Source organism: Lithobates pipiens, unplaced genomic scaffold (genome assembly GCF_037356315.1).
Source record: "Lithobates pipiens isolate NorthernLeopardFrog02 unplaced genomic scaffold, aLitPip1_a1.2 Scaffold_28, whole genome shotgun sequence".
NCBI classification, from domain to species: Eukaryota; Metazoa; Chordata; class Amphibia; order Anura; family Ranidae; genus Lithobates; species Lithobates pipiens.
The window spans coordinates 112,014,468-112,033,274 of record NW_027507789.1 but is presented as its reverse complement, the minus strand read 5'-3'; the positions used below and the strand labels follow the sequence as shown (position 1 = coordinate 112,033,274).

At 44.6% G+C, this 18,807-nt stretch overlaps 1 protein-coding gene across 1 annotated transcript in view; it reads right to left on the bottom strand.

Moving 5' to 3' along the window:
- The window catches only part of RAB5C (RAB5C, member RAS oncogene family), a 97,138-nt gene extending 79,081 nt beyond the window's left edge, over positions 1 to 18,057 (bottom strand). The window contains exon 1 of the mRNA XM_077459539.1: positions 17,930 to 18,057. The gene's annotated coding sequence lies outside the window, so the exon portion shown is untranslated. The remainder of the gene's footprint in view (positions 1 to 17,929) is intronic.
- Between the last annotated feature and the right edge of the window lie 750 nt (positions 18,058 to 18,807).

Sequence of the window (18,807 nt, the reverse complement as noted above, 5' to 3'; positions counted from 1 at the left end):
GAGTACAATGGAACCGTTCTGAGAGGAGCGACTCGAGTCGCTCCGACTCAGAAAAAAGGTTCCTGTACTACTTCGGGGCGACTTCGGGGGCGACTTGCATTGACTTCTATGCAGAAGTCCTCTGCAAGTCGCCGCTCACCCCCCCTGCAAGTCGCGGCGAGGAAGTCGGAGACGCCTCGCCGCGGCTCGCAGTGTGAACCGGCCCTTAGGCTTGCAGGTTCTCAGGCAGCCCCTGAGAGGGGCCTCCAGGTTCCTGGCAACATGTTCCTCCGACGGAGGAAACACAAATGACTGACCAGGGACCTGAGGGACCGCCTTTTGAACTGTGGCAATGTGTTTCCTGTGTCGATGGGAGGAGCTCCATCTCTCAAGGGCTGTCCTGGAAGAACACTTGGGAAAAATCGTTAAGACATGTCCCCGGAATATGAGGCAAGAGAGAATCTATTCCATGGAAAGCTGTAAGGAATTCCCCTTTTTTCAGACATTTCCTCTAACATCTTCCAGAAGTAATTCTTAAGCTCAATAAGCCAACTGAAGAAAGTTATGAACAAAGCTGGCATCAGACAAGGCCTCCACCTGTTCGAAAATCTGATAAACAGAAGCCAGGTGCTAAAAAGCAACAAACTCTGTTCTCAAATCCATGTTGTATGCTTAAAGTGGTTCTAAAGCTTTAAAGAGTAAGGGCCGGTTCACACAGCGATGCGCGGCGAGGCGTCTCCGACTTGCCTCGCCGCGACCTGCACGGACCTCAGCGGCGACTTGCAGAGGACTTCTGCATAGAAGTCAATGCAAGTCGCCCCCGAAGTAGTACAGGAACCTTTTTTCTGAGTCGGAGCGACTCGAGTCGCTCCTCTCAGAACGGTTCCATAGCACTGAATGGGGGCGACTTGCGGGAGCGAGGCGAGGCGAGCCGTGTCGCCTCGCCTCGCGTCGCAGTGTGAACCGGCCCTAACTTCACTTTTTTTTCTCTCTCTCTCTCTCTCAACAAAAACACACCATTCCCCTCTGGGTGATCCATGTACATTGCAAGGATTAGAACAACCTTTGTTGCAGATTCCTATCTTGTTATTCTGTGTGTTTGTTTATTGAGTCTAATGGGAGTGGTTTCATGAGCATCAATCAGCTGCAGAGATCTAATGAGGAAAGCTGCTGGGGCTGCATCCTTTTAGACGTGTTCCTATTGGATGTCACCAAAAATGACATTTCTGTTGCAGGGCATGCCTGAAATTTGACTTGTATCCTTGGCTGACCAATTTTCCCAGAAGTGTGCCCATCACACAAGCAGGAATGTTTCTGGGAAGTGGTCAGTACATTCTGTGTACAGAACAACTCCATGTAGACATATTGCATTTGTAGAAAATTACAGCGGCTGCAGATTGAAAAGGTAATTTTTTATAACATTCAATCACAATAGGACTTTTATCACGATTGTACACGCTATATTATTTCTTTATCACAAAAGTGGAGCAACCCTGGTTGTTCACCCTAATGCAATAAGGAGAAAAAAAAAAAAAAAAAAAAAAACACCCACACAGAGCTGCAGCCCACAACCCCCTGCCTCTCACTCCTCATTGGGCAGATTGATAGTAGCAGATGCCAGAACACTCCGGCTGCTGGTCTTCCTAAAGGCTAGCTTCTTTTAGATCGGCTGCCATATACATTGGTTGAATGTCAGCTGGTTTTTCTAGAACAGGCCGATGTAATCTGATATTCAGCCCGTGCAGACTATGCATAAGGCTCCACTCACACTAGTGTGACTTGTCAATGGACTTTGGACCCAAGTCGCAGCCCATTGATTTCAATGGCACCTGTTCCAATCTATGCAACTTAGCCTAAGTTTACCCTGAAACGATGCAGTAACCAGCACTATTACATCGCCAGTTGTCGCATCACTCCTTTCCCACAGGAAGGTTACACTGCCCTCTGAGAATCGCTGAGGGTGTCATTACATTGTTAATGGCACCCCCAGATCGGTTCAGATTGGAGTGTAAACTTGCACAGGAATTAGATTATAATAGATTAGATTATAGCGTGGGGAGAAAACAAGTCCCTGCACTTTTTTTTTATTTTTTTTTATGTGTGAATCAACTGTATGGCTGAACTCGCATCTCAGACATAGCATGTGATAGACACCGCAGGTGCAAATCACATGCGATATCTGGTGTGAACCTGGGCTTAAAGTGCTCCTAAACCCAGGACCCTGCATTCACTAGATCTGGTCTGCCACAGTACACAGAACATGGAAATGCAAATATGTTAGTAACTATAAACTGCTAAATACCTTTTCTCATCAGCAGTACCGTATATACTCGAGTATAAGCCGAGATTTTCAGCCTCTTTTTTGAGGCTGAAAGTGCCCCCCTCGGCTTATACTCGAGTCATCGCTGTCTGCCCGCTCGATCAGCGTGTCGAGCAGACAGACAGCGGCCATTCTGATTCAAAAGCCGCGCCTCCGGCTCCGCCTTCGCCTGTGATAGGCGGAACACTGAATTTCCCAGCAGCCCGTGTTCCGCCTATCACGGACGTCGTATCATCCTCGTACTACGGACGAGGATGATACGACGTCTGTGATAGGCGGAACACAGGCTGCTGGGAAATTCAGTGTTCCGCCTATCACAGGCGAAGGCGGCGGCGCAGCTTTTGAACTTTACAATGGCCGCCGACGAAGAGGGCACGGGACGGCACGGCACGGGACGGGACGGGACGGGGGCAAGGCAAGGCACGACACGGGACGGATGCAAGGAGGCAAGGCACGGGACGGGACGGAGGCAAGGAGGCAAGGCACGGGACGGGACGGAGGCAAGGAGGCAAGGCACGGGACGGAGGCTCGGGACAAAGGTAGGCTGGACACACACACACACACACACACACACACACACACACACACACACACACACACACACGGATGGAGACACACACAGGGATGGATGGATGGATGGATGGAGACACACACACACAGGGATGGATGGATGGATGGATGGAGACACACACACACAGGGATGGATGGATGGAGACACACACACACAGGGATGGATGGATGGATGGACACACACACACACAGGGATGGATGGACGGACACACAGGGATGGACGGACACACAGGGATGGACGGACACACAGGGATGGACGGACACACACACAGGGATGGACAGGCATGTCTCACCCTCGGCTTATACACGAGTCAATAAGTTTGCCAGTTTTTTTGGGGGTAAATTGGGGGCCTCGGCTTATATTCGGGTCGGCCTATACTCGAGTATATACGGTATATAGCAGTCTTGTGACTGCCATCAGTGTCATAAGTTTGAAAGTCCAGCAGAACCCCTAACTTTGCAATTCTGAGAAGCCCTAGTAACAGGTGCTGAAAGCAAGATGGGTGCATCGCAGTCCTACACCTGTAAATCATACAAGGCCATACATAGTGCAAATTTTCTGCAACCACAGTTTGCAGGAAAGAAATGCGCATGATTCCCTTATCAACACAAGCAGTGCTGACAGGAGAATCAGCAATTGTCTTCTCCCAGCGGAGGAAGCCTTAAAGCGGAGGTCCACCCTAAAGTGGACCTTCCGCTCATTGGAATCCTCCCCCCCTCCGGCGCCACAATTGGCACCTTTCAGGGGGGAGGGGGGGGGGGGGGGTGCAGGTACCTGTACAGGTATCTGCACCCACTTCCGGCATAGCTATCTGCGGAAAGGGGCGTAGATTCTTCAGAATCTACGCCCCTTTCCGAAGGTCCCCCGCTGCCTGCTGGGAAACACACGGATCCCAGAGACAGCGGGACCATCCTTATTGCCCAGCGCGACTCACGCATGCCCAGTAGGGAACCGGGAAATGAAGCCGAAAGTCTCTCGGGTGCTGCCGCCGCCACCTTGGGTATGGGGATCAGGAAGTGGAGCCTATCGAGAGATCGGCTTTGGGTGCCGACATCGTGGGCGGGTAACTATCCTTATTTTAAAAGTCAGCAGCTGCAGTATTTGTAGCTGCTGGCTGTTTAAAAAAATACGGCGGAACTCCCGGCGGACTCCCGCTTTAACCCCCCCTGCCAGGAGAAGGCAGATTATCGCTAGCGGCTATGGAATCCGACAGGCTGACTGTACCAAAAGTTGACTGATCACTTTGGTACATTGAGCCTGTCCATTAATGGTTGGAATCTCAGCAAGTTCCTGTTGAACCTGCCAAGATTCGACCCATGTATGGCCGGCTTTACTCACTTGGTACACAAGGAGTTTGGAGAGCACAACAGCAGAGCACAGCGCCCACATATAACATTATAGGCTGGCCCTGCCTATTCATTCATGCAGTCTTTGTGCTATACTGCAGATTGTCTGACCCAGAGAGCTACAAAGTAAGCTCTCCCAGCTCAGAAGCAACTGGAGAAATAATAATAATAATAATAATAATAATATTTTTAGACAAAGAATTGAATTTGCTTCTCTCTGTAAAAAGATAGAGTTCTCTGACCTAAAGCAGACATTTGCCAGCACACCATGGATCAACAAAATGGTGTGCAAACTGAATTTTTATTGTATGATCAAATCACAAAGTGGTGCAACGTTTCAGAGCCACGCAGGGCCCCTGCGCCAGGCATGTGATAAGAGTGCAGTAACAGTGTGCACTAATTTAAAAACAAAAAACCCACGTACACATCAGCAGAGATATACAGCATATATGTAAAGATAAGACAAAAATTGCATCACAATATGGTTATGCATCTGGGCACCATTTTGGTGATTCAATGTGTGCTGGAAAATATCTGCATTGTGACATTTGAACCAGTCTCCAGCTGGCCATTGCTGCAACACCCAAATTTTTTTGAAGCGTCATCCAGGAATGCGTGTGATGGGAATATGGCGTATTAGTAGTTCTCTGACCTAGGACACTAGCAAAAAAACTAGAGAAAACAGCCCTGAGGTTTTCGACCAATATGGGGTTCTCTCTGGCCGATGCCGTTTTTTTTGGGGCCGATATGTTTGGCCGATTTCTTATTTTAAGTTTTCCCTTTTTTAGTGTGAAAGTTAGACACCTTTCACACTGGGACGTTTTTTCCAGGCGCTTTTGGGCTAAAAATAGTGCCTGTAAATTGCCTTCAAAACGGCTCCCCTGCAGTCTCAGTGTGAAAGCCTGAGTGTTTTCACAATGACGTAAAAAAAAAAAATCCTGCAAGCAGCATCTTTGAAGTGGTGTAAACCTCTCCTCCACCACTCCTGTCCATTGAAATGAATGGGCACCGCTGCTGAAGCGCATGCAATGCGATTTGGCAGCAGTGCTTCACAAGCGCATTTAACCCCCTTCCTCGGCCACTAGCTGGGTTATAAGTGCCCCGCTAGCAGCCGAACAGCGCCGCTAAAATGACGGTAAATCGCTGCTAAAACTAGCAGCGGTTTACCGTCAACGCCTGCCTGCTCCAGTGTGTAAGCAGCCTTCAGTAATAAGTGATACAGAAAATTTCTTACACTTAAACATTAAACAAAACAAACCTCCAATCAGTTGACTTGTATGTATAATTTAAATAAAAAAAAAAAAAAAAAAAAAAAAAAAAAAACTTTACCGTTTTTGTTTTTTATTTATTCATTTTTTTTTTTTTTTAAATCAATGTATTTTTTCCCAAAAAACAAAAAAAATTTGTGTTTGAAAGACCTCTGCGCAAATAGCGCATCAAATTAAATATTGAAACAACCGCTATTGTATTCCCTAGGGTCTCTGCTTTAAATTTTTTTTATAAAAATTACAATTTTCGGGGGTTCCAAGTGATTTTCTAGCAGAAAATACAGGATTTTTACTTGTAAGCAACAAGTGTCAGAAAAGATTTAGTCTTTAAATGGTAAAACTGAGAACTCTACACAGGGAGTTCAGTCCATTGAAGAAGAAACCTTGTATCTCTTTGATCTTTTCTTGGCAGACTGCCCAAAGAGGAGGAAAGTCGCTTCACTGATAAACTTACATTGACTTCTATTACAAAAGTCTTTTGTAAGTCATGCTGATCATATAATCAGCCTTTTTATCAGCACAATCGGCCTATGCCGATTAATTAAAAAATGCCAAATATCGTCCGGCCTCTAGTTTTTTTCTATGACTTTAACCCGACAAGATAAAAAAAAAAAAAAAAAAAAAAACAAACAACACACACACACGTCCTGAGAAAAGACAGATTATGGACAGCTGCCCTCTTATAATGTGGCCTTCTTTTATTGAGAAAAATTCACATTAAAAAAAAAAAAAAAGAAAAAGAAAAAAAAAAAAAAATCAAAGATGGAAATCACAGCAGACAAAAATAGCTGACGTTTTGCACTAGCAGCAGTGCTTATTCATAATGCTAGTGCGAAATGTCAGCCATTTTTGTCTGCCGCGATTTCCATCTTTGATATTTTTATGTGAATCTTTCCTCAATAAAAGGCGGCCACTTTTTAAGAGTGCGGCTATCCAGAATCTGTTCCTGTTTATTGCTAGTAGCAATTGCCAGCACCTATGACTTCCGAACCAAGAGAAAATTTCATTATCCGCTTGTTTTTCCTGGAGCGGTGATATCCCTTTTCTCCTTGAGAAAAAAAAAAAAAAAAAAGACAGTTCAGTATGAGGAGATGAGACACTGCAAGCGCAACAGTTGGAGAGAATGGTCTCAGCCCATGGCAGGGCGAAACGCATCAGCGCTGGGACTCAGGAGGAGCTCATGGATGAGGCCGTTCACATTCCTCTCCACCTGTTGTCTCATCTAGAGCTGCACGATTCTGGCTAAAATGAGAATCACAATTTTTTTTGGTTAAAAGATGGATCACGATTCAAGGCAAAAACATCTTTCACATTAAAAACAAATAAAGTTGGACTTTTTTTTTTTTTTATTAATTGAAGTGTATTTTTTTTCCCCCCAAAAAAATAAATAAAATTGCGTTTGAAAGACCGCTGGCAAATACAGTGTGAGAAAATATTGCAGCAATTAATATATTCCCTAGGGTCGCTGCTTAAATGTGTGTTTGGGGGTTCCAAGTAATTTTCTAGCAACAAATATTGATTTAAGCTTAAGAAACAAGTGTCAGAAAAAGATTTAAACTTTAAAGTGGTTAAACTTCCTGCATTTACACATTGTTAAAAACTTGGCAGACTGCCTGGATTTTTTTCTATACACACACAGAAGTTTCCCTTTGATCCAAGAAGGAAGAATTATACAAACGTTTCTTTTTAAAAACTTGGCAAACTGTCTGGATGTTTTCTTTTGACAGCTGAGTGACCAGATAAGTCTCTCCACTTGTTATATGAAAGAATCAGCAAACTCTGCAACAGAGGTGGATCGAGATCACGATTTTTTAAGGATTAATTGTGCAGCTCTAATTATCCCCTCGTGCTTCACCGTTTCCAAATCAAGCACTGTACCCTTACATTGGTGTGAACCAGAGAATTTAGTAGAGCACCTTAAAAACAGCACTACAAGTGGTTATAGGGAATTGTGAGCATATCTGGTCAATGTATACTACATGACCCTCAAAGATGTACGATGCTAAATGTAAACATCAGAAGTTTCACAAGCAAGCTTTTCAGGAAGGAATTCCAACAAGCTGCTAAATCCAGTATATATCTATACAAAGGTAACCTGCTAAACTAGTGCTTTATAAGAGATTACAAGGAAACAGTAAATGGGGAAGAAAAAAAAAATAAATAAAAAAAAAAAAAATAAAAAAAAAATAAAAAGTTATAGAATGCTACACCACCCTGGGCAACAAGACAAAAACAATGCACTGTGTGTTGTAAACTTTTACCGAGAGAATCAGTGTCACACACACACTGTGGAATTGGACATTAAAGCCCTACTCCAGGTATTGTTTTTTGAGACCCTTTAAAAGTGTAACGTAGTGCAAATGTGAACGGTGAAGAAGTCGCCCCAATGAGGTTTATTTCATGTCTGGACTGCTGTGTAGTGTAAAAAAAAAAAAAAAAAAAAAAAAAAAAAATCACTTTTCACGCTGGAAAGTACAGCTATTGCTGTATATCTGGCCCACTGTATTTCATACAGGGAAGTAATAGTGTTTATTCACCTCACTCTTCCTTTGTGAATGGTTTACAGAATAGAAAGAAAGTGCTCTGTGAAAGGACAGAGTACAAGGTGTTCTGTGAAGTCACAAAAACTTTTCGCCTGCAGTCTTTGTCACTGGTCTTTTCTTTTTATCCTCCGATGGCAGCAGTGGTTGTTCTTTACATGAGCGCCATGCTGCCTAGGGGTAATCACATGTGACCCCCTGGCCAGTACAATGAAGAACAGTGATTCTGCAGGGGACAATGCCAGCAAGAGGAAAAGTATTTTTTTGTACAGCTACTTTCACACTGAGGCGCTTTACAGGCGCTACAGCGCTAAATGCAGCGCCTGTAAAGGGCCTCTCCTGTCTCTCCAATGTGCAGCATTGTAGGAGTGGTGTATACACCGCTCCTAAAGCACCCCTGCCCATTGAAAACAAGGGGACATCAGCAGCTTTAACCCTTTTTTGCCCGCTAGCGGTGGTTCAAACTGCCCCACTAGTGGCTGAATAGCGACGAAAAGATGCTGGTAAGGCAGCACTAAAATAGCGCCGATTTACAGTCGACGCCTGTCCGCCCCAGGGTGAAAGTAGCCCTAGACCCCTTTCACACTGGAGGTGCTTTTCAGGCACTACAGCGCGCATTGCAGATGAAGCTACGATTGATGTCTCAGTCAGAGGAAGCTTCGTATTCATTCATAGAACACAATGGTTTCCCTGAATGGCTAAGAAGTGCGCAGCCCGGCTTTATGTTTTTCCAGGAGCGACACAGGAAGTCTCCATCACACTGCCAGAACACAGCGCTGTATAATGTATGTAGCTGAGGCTACACAGTTAATACAGTGCCGCACAGCAAGTGCACCTGTTACTGCAATAGTTTGTTTGGGACAAGGTGGCCCAAAGACCTATTTAAAGAAACATTGCAAATCGGCACTAAAGTGTTTTAATCCCTCACCCATTCACAATTTGGGATATTCTTTTTCACTGTTTCGCAAGCGCACTTTTTTTATTTATTTTTTTTATTTTTTTAAGGCTAGACAGATTTTGCACGGTGCAATCTTTTATGTTTAAATGTAAAGATCTTATTGTGTTAGTTAGCAACATATAATGTTAAGCCTTGTTCACACTAGTGTACTTAAGCGTACACCCATGAGAGGGCCGACTTTGCCCACAGGGGGTGGCGTTCGTGCAAGCTCTCATTCCTGCCAATTGGAATGCAGCTGCTGCATTTGCACAGCCACTGCTTGTAATCCAATATCTGTGCGGATGTGTGTCTGCAAGCACAGACAGTGCAAGTTCAGGGACATGCATCCACACACCCACAGATGTCAAGCTGGAAGCAGCCGCTGTGTACCAACTGACATGAATGGGACTGCCTGCACAAGAATATACAGAACACCTGTGTACCCTGGGCAGGCACACAAGATCACCTAGGCAAACCGTGCCCAACAGCACTCCCATGGGAGGCATCTCTTGTACGAAGATCATGTAGGGTGTGAGTGATCATTGTATGGATTGTCCTTGCATATTGCTCATATTCAGTTTAATGGTATAACAGAGCTGTAAAAATTACTAAGTAGGTTTCGTAGTCACTGTATGATGTTACCCTGACTGCATGGAAGTACATGGGACAGTCTCAAAACTCCTTTCCCTAGAGGAAAGAAAAAAAAAAAAAAAAAAAAAAAAAAAAAAAAAAAAATTGTGGCCAGGGCCTAAGCACATACCTAGTTTTTGTGATGTAGGTTTTTACTGCCTGTAGCGATCCAGGAATCCCTATGGTGGTGAAAAAGCATGTTTTTTTTTTTTTTTTTTTAAACAGACAAAACCCTCTTGGTGGTGCCATACAGTGCAAGTCTGCTCACAGGATACTCTTAGTCAAGGGCTGAATTCTACTCTGAGGCCACTGCATGGCTAAGGTGTCCTTTTATGAAACTGCGGTAAAATAACGCTATTCAGTTCTCAGGCACTCAGAGGAGATCACTCCCCTCTGAGTGCCTGTTTATGATGATCTGTAGATCATGTTGAGTTGAGAAGCGATCCACAAACGCCTGGAACTCCTGAGAACGGCTGCTCCTTGCACTGCAATCTTGCGTGATGTAGCGGGATTACAGTATGAGGAGGTGTAAAATACAAAAGTTGAACATAAATCAGCACACATTATTCCCCAACAAAATAAAGTTTAATTCCCCCTACACAAAATACTTAAATGTGAATGGTGTATAGTAAATGAATGTAATCCACATATGTAATGCAGCTATACACCATTCATATAAATGTAAAATACATGTATAATTAAAAAGTAAAGTATACAAGTAAAAATTATTAAAATATATTTCATAATTGATAAACTCACGTATAACTAATTGATCATGCCATGGGCAAAACCATATATTTCAGTGTTTTTAATTAGTAAATTAATTTTAAATTATATAAAAATGACATGACATTAATAGCATTTTTTAGCAGGTAGAAAATTAATAAATAGAGATCATATATATCAGTTATTTACAATATCTCACATTTTTTTACATATATTATATCTTTTCATGTGACAACACTGAATAAAGGACACTTTGCTACAGCTTGTATAACAGTGTAAATTTGCTGTCCCCTCAAAATAACTCGCACGCACAGCCGTTATGGTCTAAACGGCTGAAAACTACAGTGAGTACACCCCTAATTGAGAATGTCCAAACTGGGCCCAAAGTGTCAGTATTTTGTGTGGCCACCATTATTTTCCAGCACTGCCTTAACCCTCTTGGACATGGAGCTCACCAGAGCTTCACAGGTTGCCACTGGAGTCCTCTTTCACTCCTCCATGACAACATCACTCAGCTGGTGGATGTTAGAGACCTTGCGTTTGAGAATGCCCCACAGATGCGCAATAGGGTTTCGGTCTGGAGACATGTTTGGCCAGTCCATCACCTTTACCCTCAGCTCCTTTAGCAAGGCAGTGATAGTCTTGGAGGCATGTTTGGGGATGTTATGTTGGAATACTGCCCTGCGACCGAGTTTCCGAAGGGAGGGGGATCATGCTCTGCTTCAGTATGTCACAGTACATGTTGGCATTCATAGTTCCCTCAATGAATTGCAGCACCCCAGTAGCCGGCAGCACTCATGCGGCCCCAGACCATGACACTCCCATCACCATGCTTGACTGTAGGCAAGACACACTTGTCTTTGTACTCCTCACCTGGTTGCCGCGACACACGCTTGACACCATCTGAACCAAATAAGTTTACCTGGGTCTCATCAGACACAGGACATGGTTCCAGTAATCCATGTCCTTAGTCTGCTTATCTTCAGCAAAGTGGACTTTCTTGTGCATCATCTTTAGAAGAGGCTTCTTTCTGGGACGAAAGCCATGCAGACCAATTTGATGCAGTGTGCGGCGTATGGTCTGAGCACTGACAGGCTGACCCCCCCCCCCCCCTTCAACCTTTGCAGCAATGCTGGAGGCACTCATAAATCTATTTTCCAAAGACAACCTCTGGATATGACGGCGAGGCCTGTTCTGAGTGGTGGAGCCTGTCCTGTTAAACCGCTGTATGGTCTTGGCCACCGTGCTGCAGCTCAGTTTTGTGAGTCTTGGAAATCTTTATAGTAGAGCAACAATTCATTTTTTTCACATCCTCAGAGTTTATTGCCATGAGGTGCCTTTTTGAACTTTCAGTGACCAGTATGAGTGAGAACGATAACACACCTGCTCCCCATTCATATCTGAGACCTTTTAACACCAACAAGTCACATGACATCGGGAGGGAAAATGGCTAATTGGGCCCAATTTGGACATTTTCACTTAGGGGTGTGTTCACTTTTGTTGCCAGCGGTTTAGATATTAATGGCTGTGTGTTGAGTTATTTTGAGGGGACAGCAAATTTACACTGTTATACAAGCTGTACACTCACTACTTTACATTGTAACAAAGTGTTATTTCTTCAGTGTTGTCACATGAAAAGATATAAGAAAAATGTTTACAAAAATGTGAGGGGTGTACTCACTTTTGTGAGATACTGATAGAGAGGGAAAGAGACTGGCATCACAATTGTGCAATCACATGCATGCGACGCATTGCTGTGCATATCACATGCAATGTAAATTTAAATCATATTGCATCAAAATAGTACAGGACCCTTTATTTGGTCTGTACTGGAATTGGATCCATGCAATATGATTCTTGCACCATTTCATTGTTCCCACTGTGATCTGTGAAATGATCTAGGGGTGTCATTAACTTTATATTGACACCAGCAGTGGTGCGCAGATGTGTGTGCATGGTGTATAATTGTTATAATCTATCTCATCTAGCTATCTATATTGAAACACACACACACACACACACACACACACACACACACACACACACACACACACACACTATAGATTCCTAACCTGCTTGTTTTGGGGTGTGTAATGGTGGGGAAGATGTGCTCGGACTGTTCAGCCACTGGATGAAAGAAGAAAATCAAAAGACATCCTGCTTTCGCCAGAATACTCAGCCAGCTTCACGCTTCTGATTCTCCACCTCTGAGATGGTTAATCAGAAAGTGAGAATTCTGTCACAGATTGCCAGTGAGATGCAGAGATCGCACCTTCATACACTGGCCGTTTCTGTGACAGTCAGTTACAGATTCTCCCTGTGCTGAGATAATCAGTGGAGAACATGTTCTCTGCCGATTACCTCAGTTTCATAAACTGGCAATGACCTGAGATCAGCTGAGAGACTTGGGATCACTGCTGATCTCAGTTTCATAAAACCTTAGTGACTAATCAGCATGTATTTCTTTTATACACTATTGGACTAGGAATTCTTTTTTTTTTTTAAGGATATTTAGCCTTCACAAAATCCCACTATAGTGGTTCTCAACCCGTGTCCTCAGGACCCACCAATAGGCCCAGTTTGTAAGATAACTCAAATACATCATAGGCAATATAGTTTGCCGTTTGGCTTCAGTAACCAAAACTGCAGTATTTATCCTCATGACACATTACAGGAAGCACCCTCATGGCTAACAGAGGACAGAATTAGGCTTAGGAGCCTTAACTTTAATAAATCACTGGCACCGGGTGGCTTGCACCCGAAGGTACTTAGGGAACTCAGTTAAGCAATTGCCAGACCATTGTTCCTAATTTTTTTCTGACAGTCTATTGATTGGAATGGTACAAGCAGATTGGCTTTTCTCCAATGTAGCACCGATATTTAAAAAGGTCCAAAACACATCCCTGGGAATTACAGACCAGTTAGTCTAACATCAATAGCATGCAAGTTCTTGGAGAGGATGATAAAGGGACTAAACAGCATCATTAGCAGTAATCAGCATGGATTCACGAAGAATCATTCTTGCCAAAACAATCTATTAAAGCGGTTGTATACCCGCTGAATTTTTTATTTTCCTCACCTGCAAAGCAAAAGGCATAATGAGCTAGTATGCACCGCATACTAGCTCATTATGAAATACATTACATTATGAAATACTTAGATTATTACGAGGCCCCGACATCTGTCCCAATCCACGTCGAGGGAGTTGACATGTTCCCTCTGCGTTTCTTCCGGGTATCGTGGCTCCGGCGCTGTGAGTGGCCGAAGCCTCAATATCATTACTCCAGTGCATGCGCGCGGGAGATTTCTCTCTGGCAGGGTCCGGCGTCTGCCGGGCTTCCAGCCGGGAATCCCCTGTGCCTATGCGCTGCTGCAGTCAGCGGTGCATTGCGAGGGGAATATCTCCTAAACCGTACAGGTTTAGGAGATTTTTTTTTTACCTACAGGTAAGCCTTATTATAGGCTTTCCTGTAGGTAAAAGTCCCCAATTTGGCTATACAACCACTTTAACCTTCTATGAGGAGGTGAGTTGCCATCTAGATAAAAGGAAGGTCCATAGATGTGGTGTATCTGGATTTTGCAAAAGCATTTAACACAGCTCCCCATAAACGTTTACTGTACAAAATAAGGTCTGTTGGCATGGACCATAGGGGGGAGTACATGGATTGACATGACCCAGTTCTCAGTTCCAACACACTATATGCATCAATACTGACAATTATTCAGAAACATATGGTGCATCATTAGATTGTCAAACTCGAAGTAGGTCTCAGAAAGTATTAATATTAGTGCAAGTTCTTCCAGCATTAGAGCTTCAGCCCATCACGTTGTTCTTATCGTGTGTTCAGCAGATGCGGGCTTGAAAAAGTATTTGTCAGCTGCCGCCCAAACTGTACACACATTTCTGGCTGAAGTCTACATAATGTGGTTTATTTTATTCCCCAAGTGTCAGGATAATGTTATAACAGACTGTGGAGTTTGCTAGGAGAAGGGCCAAATCTTGGTGTGTGCATTTAAACAACATTTGTGCAGGAATACTGTATGTTTACCACAACGAGGGTACGCATCCCAAACACGCTTGTGGCAATCCTAAGAAAAAGGTTATGTTTTATACCATTGGCTAAGGTGCGTTGGGGTACGCACTCTTGTACTGTTAAACATTCTGATTGCCAGTTAAGGTATTTTGCTTCTTATATATGAATGCTTTAGTGAGAATAAAAAACTGTATAAGGGTTTATACACTTGTATTCTTACCCTGGAGCTTCTCCTGCCTCACTATGAGCTTCTTCCAAGTGCATCTCTGAACAGTTCTCTTTAATTCACAAAAATGTGACAGCCTGCCAATTGGACTATTGAGGTAGATTACTCACATTATATTAGTGATGAGCTCAGAGTCCAAAAGCTCTCAAAAGCCAATCATAGCAAATCCTCTGCCACAGCTCCACATATACATGTGCCCCTTACATACATGTGGCAGAAGGGGGGGGGGGAAGAGTTTCCACTATCTATGATTGGCTGTTAGCATGGACAGCTTCCCAGCGGTACAGCTCACATGGATTTTTTTCCCCAACACATCGTGACCTGAGCCCATCCCCATTGCTGAGAAATCTAACAGGAAACTATAGATCTATGGAAATAGAGGAAATGAGGCCAAGTCAGACAAGATGCCACCCATTTTACCACTGCCCGCTCCATCAATGAATGTTCTAGCATGCATACCTGTGAGCAAATTCACACCACCCGACACATATCGCTCAATGATGACATTTTTCAACAAATTTTGAAGAGACCCTGTCATCAACTTACATTACAGGTAAAAAATGTCTACTTTACAGTCAGGATCCACCCACATTCCTGGACCGGCAGCTTGCTTAGCGATCCGCTGGGAAATTGAGCCAGCCGCTCCCGCCCCCTCCACAGCCCAGTGCTCCAGTGAGTGCTGAGTAGAGAGTCAGTGACTAACAGTCACCAGCTCTCTGCTCACTGAAGGCTGATAACTCAGCAATCGTCTGTGTTTGATTTCTCCCTGAGTATAATTGTTTTCTCCCCCTCCCCCCCCCCCCATCCCCAAACTAATTTTACATTGAATGAGCAATTTATTCAAATATCTGGTGATCCTGCCAGCCCTCCATCTTCAGGGTGACAACACTATTTCACATGCAGTGCATTCGAGTGGCTGTAAACTTCAGACATGAAATATGAACAAAGCATATCCCTCTATAGCGTGTACCAGAGCTGCTCAATAGTTAAAAAATATATTGATGATTTTCGCCGCCCCCCCCCCCCCCCCCCCCCCATCTCTGTTGCAGAGTTTGCCAATTCTTTCATATAACAAATGGAGAGACTTATCTGCTCACTCAGCTGTCAAAAGAAAACATCCAGGCAGTTTGCCAAGTTTTTAAAAAGAAACATTGTATAACTCCTCCTTCTTAGATCAGAGGGGAACCTCTGTGTGTATAGAAAAAAAAAATCCAGGCAGTCTGCCAAGTTTTTAACTGTGTAAATGCAGGAAGTTTAACTGCCTTAAAAAGTCTAAAAAAAAAAAAAAAAAAAAAAAATTCTGACACTTTAGGTTAAAAATCAATATTTTTTGCTCGAAAATTACTTGGAACCCCCAAACATATATATTTTAGCAGAGACCCTAGGGCAGGGATATGCAATTAGCGGACCTCCGGCTGTTGCAAAACTACAAGTCCCATCATGCCTCTGTCTCTGGGTGTCATGCTTGTGGCTGTCAGAGTCTCGCTATGCCTCATGGGATTTGTAGTTCTGCAACAGCTGGAGGTCCACTGTAAAATTTCTGCAATATTTTATGTCACACTGTATTTGCCCAGCGGTCTTTCAAACGCAATTTTTTGGGAAAAAAAAAAGGGAAACAGTAAAGTTAGACCATTTATTTTAATGTGAAAGATGTTACGCTGCAAGAATCGTGATCTATCTTCTAAAGCAAAAAATAAATAAAAAAATTGTGATTCTCATTTTAGTCAGAATTGTGCAGCTCTAGCGTGTACTAGTGTCTATCCAGAGCACCAAGTGTTATTTGTCTGCTGCTTAATTCCTTTGCTATCAGCACAAGTCCCTTTTGACAAGTTTTCCAGACAGAAAACTGGCGAGAAAAATGGTGACAGTGGAGGGAACTTAAAATGGGGTTCCACCCATCGGAACCCTCCCCCCCTCCGGTGTCACAATTGGCACCTTTCATGGGGGGGGGGGGGTGCAGATACCTGGCAAAGACAGGTACTTACACCCACTTCCGGGCATGCTGCGCGCTGTCTGCTGGGACACACACGGGTCCCAGAGACAGCGCGGACAATTCCTATTGTGCTGCTCGACTCCCGCATGCGCAGTAGGGAACCGGGAAGTGAAGCTGCAACGCTTCACTTCCTGATTCCCTCACCTAGAATGGTGGCGGCAGCCGCCAAGAGATCGACCTCGGCTGCCGACATCGCTGGATCCTGAGACAGGTGTGTCCATTTATTAAAAGTCAGCAGCTGCAGTATTTGTAGCTGCTGGCTTTTAATATTTTTTAACAGTGAAATCCCTCTTCAAGCTGATTGAAAGCCTCATCTCTGTTGCTTTGCGGAGGAGGCGTCTCTCCCCTCTAATCAGCTTGTTTCACTGAGCTCCGCAGGGTGCAAGCTTTGTCAATTCTGCACTTTGAACAGATGTAGAGAACACTACAGATACAACTTATGTAGGAGGACTGGTTTCATCTCTGTGTACCACCTGAGGCCAGTCCCTTCACTGGGTACGTGTCTATACTATATATATATATATATACACATACACACACACACACTCATTTTATTTTTTATATTCATAGAAAAGGGTTTACAACAACCTTTAGTGCAGTATCAAAAAGGGGGGGAAGGAATTCCAATTGTAGTCCTGTTTATAAAGCCTTTGCCATGTCATTTAGAAAATGACACATATCTGGCAGTGGGGATCTAAAAGGGTGCTCTGTGGAAGAATAACACACGGTTGCTTTTTCGGATCCCTTCCTCCTCCCCCCAGCACTGGCAGAGTTAAGTCCTCTGCAATGAGGGGTATAGGAGAAGTTCCTGTCTGGTGGAGAAGGCAGGTTAGTAGAAAAGGATGACATTCAGTCAGGAAAAAGGGTGCCCAGAAGGGAGTTTAATAGATCTTCAGACCATCAAATACAAGGCTGTTTCCTTGTGATCCACACATTACTGCCGAGAAGAGCTCAGAGGAGGCACTCATCCATGAGATATTGATCAGATCAGGAGAGGTGACACGGGAAGCTGCATCACTGTACCAGGAAGTAAGGGTGTCACCTGTCCAGACTGGCAGTGTCAGAGAGTGTAAACAAGACCTGAACGCAATCACACATCCTATGGCCATAAACATGACACGTTCAGGAATTGCCCCTGCACTGACAGCCGTCCAGCTTTGTATGACAAGCCCTGTGCATACACAGCGCATGCAGAGCACAGCCTGGGCCCCGAAGAAGCCTCCTCTACTATAAAGTGTGTGTCTCGTCCCCCTCCTACTTCTGGAGGAAAGGCAATTTCCGGTGACACCAACCCACCGTGTACCCAGCGGCGTCCCTCCTGTTCCCCTACCTACAAAGCCGCACATGCCCGATTCTCACCTGCCTTCCAGTATCCGCCTCCTCTCTCCCGCCGGGAGATCTCCTTCTCTTCCTTCCCTTCCTTCCTTCTCCTCCGGCCTTTACTTCCGCCTTTCCTGTCTCACTTCCGGGTACGCCCCACTTTCGTCCTATCTGATTAACGAACGCCGCAAGATGACAGCGGCAACAACCAATCGTTTCTTCTATTCTGGAAAGGATACCGGAAATGACACAAGCGGAGAGAAGAATGCGGAAATGAGGCCGTAGGGGATGATGGGGATTGTAGTTCTTGGTTAAGGAAGTGCTGTGATTGCTTTTCGGTTTGTTTGGTGTTCTCTAGGACCCGCTGTGCCGCCTTCTGAGTTGTGTGGAGGGGGCTGTGTGCCCATGGAGGGGTTCTCTAGTTTGGTGTGTTCCAGCTGTCCCCCTGTTACCTCATCCATTTCGAGTAAAACTCAAGCCAAAGCACTTTCCTAGTTATGGGTGGGGAAAGCTTAAGACATCAGTCCCGATCACGGCCAGCCCTGCCAGTGCCCACCTGCCCCCTGCCAGTGCCCACCTGCCCCCTCATCACTAAGCATAATAAAAAATAAGTGCCCCCCGTCAGTGCCCATAGTGCCACCCAGCAGTGCCCACAATCTGCCTCAACAAAGGTGCTGCACCCCAGTGCCACATATCCGTGCCCATCAGTGTCATCTACCAGTGCCCAGCAGTGCCACCTATCAGTGCCCATCAGTCCCATCTATCAGTGGTACCTATCAGTGCCCCTTAGTGCCACCCATCCGTGCCATCTTATCTGTGCCCATCTTTGCCCATCACTGCCGCCTTATCTGTGCCTATTAGTGCCGCCTTAACTATGCCTATCTGCCCACCAGTGCAGCCTATCAGTGCCCACCAAT